Raw genomic sequence first — 1,532 nt, forward strand, 5'->3', positions numbered from 1 at the left:
TCAATAGTTACAAGAAATTTCTGAAATATTTTCAATTTAAAAAGGCTTTGAATTCATTTAGATTGCAATATGGAAAAAATCACTATTGATATTTGATCTTGATTTTACATGGCTGGGTTCTCCAGAGTTGAATGCTATTTAGGTAGATTATGTTTTAATCATGTATGTTTAGAAGAACTCTGTGGCCTGCTAAGAGTAAGTGTTGAGTGACTAAGGTGGATGAATGGATGGATGGATGAACCATTGATGAAGAGATGCACATTACACTCTGAATGTCAGAGTCATACAGGTTATTCTCTCCCCATTAGTCTCTTAACTGCCCCTCTTACATCTTTGTTTCAGAGGGTATAGATGAGTGGGTTGAGGCTAGGTGTGACAACAGTATAAAACAGAGCAATGAACTTGCCTCGGTCTTGAGAATTTTCTGTTGGTGGTTGTAGATACATGCACATGACTGGAATGAAAAAGAGGGAGACCACCATAAGATGGGCTCCACATGTCCTGAAGACTTTCTGAAGTCCAGTAGTTGACTGCATCCTCAGTACTGCCCGAGCAATGGCACCATAGGATGTCAGAATGAGGACGAGAGGTATGATAACAACAACAGAGGTTGTGACCATGATTATCATCTCTTTAGCATGAGTGTCAAAACAGGATAATTACAGGAGTGCTGGTACTTCACAGAAGAAGTGATCCACTTGTAGATGTCCACATAGAGGTACCCAGAGAATAAAGAGAGAATGAACTGCTGACTTGGTAAAACCACATACCCAAGAAGCCACAGCAAGCAAGTGGCAGAGTTGAGGGTGCATGAGGACAGTGTAATGCAAGGGTTTACACACAGCCACATAATGATCATAGGACATCACCACCAACAAGATACACTCTGTTGTTCCCAATGCAAGGACGAAGTAAAGTTGAACCATGCAACCAGCATAAGAAATGGTCTTCTCTGGGCCCCACAGGTTCACCAGCATTTGTGGGATAGAGCTGGTAGTGTAGCCGAGATTCAGAAAAGAGAGATTTGAGAGAAAGAAATACACAGGAGTATGGAAATAGGAATCCAGGTAAGACAAGATGATAATGAACATGTTGCCTGTCAATGTCATCAGGTAGAATATCAAGATCAGCACAAAGAAAACTACTTCCAATTGAGGCCAATTAGAAAATCCCAATAGAATGAAGTAGTCTTCAGAGGTACCATTGAATTTTTCCATCGCCATTTGTTTTCTGTTACCTAAGGGAAACAATTTCATAAACACACATACACATACACACACACACACACACACACACACACACACACATCATAAAATGTGATTCACAAACTGTAAGGATACACGAAGGAGTAACAAAAGTATTTTGAATGTCTGACCAGTGTTTACTACTAGCATCATTTTCCCATATCCCTTCTCAAAGAACATGCAAATGTTCAATAAATATATGAAAATATGTTTAATATCTCTAGAAATTAGATAAAGGCAAATTAAAACTACACTGAGATTTCATCTCATTCTATTCAGAAAAATATG

General features: G+C 38.8%; 1 pseudogene; it reads right to left on the reverse strand.

Annotated features, from left to right (window-relative positions):
• Positions 1-290: 290 nt before the first annotated feature.
• LOC114083643 (olfactory receptor 2J3-like) lies at positions 291-1,223 on the reverse strand (annotated as a pseudogene).
• Between the last annotated feature and the right edge of the window lie 309 nt (positions 1,224-1,532).

The sequence above is a fragment of the Marmota flaviventris genome, chromosome 6 (genome assembly GCF_047511675.1).
Source record: "Marmota flaviventris isolate mMarFla1 chromosome 6, mMarFla1.hap1, whole genome shotgun sequence".
NCBI classification, from domain to species: Eukaryota; Metazoa; Chordata; class Mammalia; order Rodentia; family Sciuridae; genus Marmota; species Marmota flaviventris.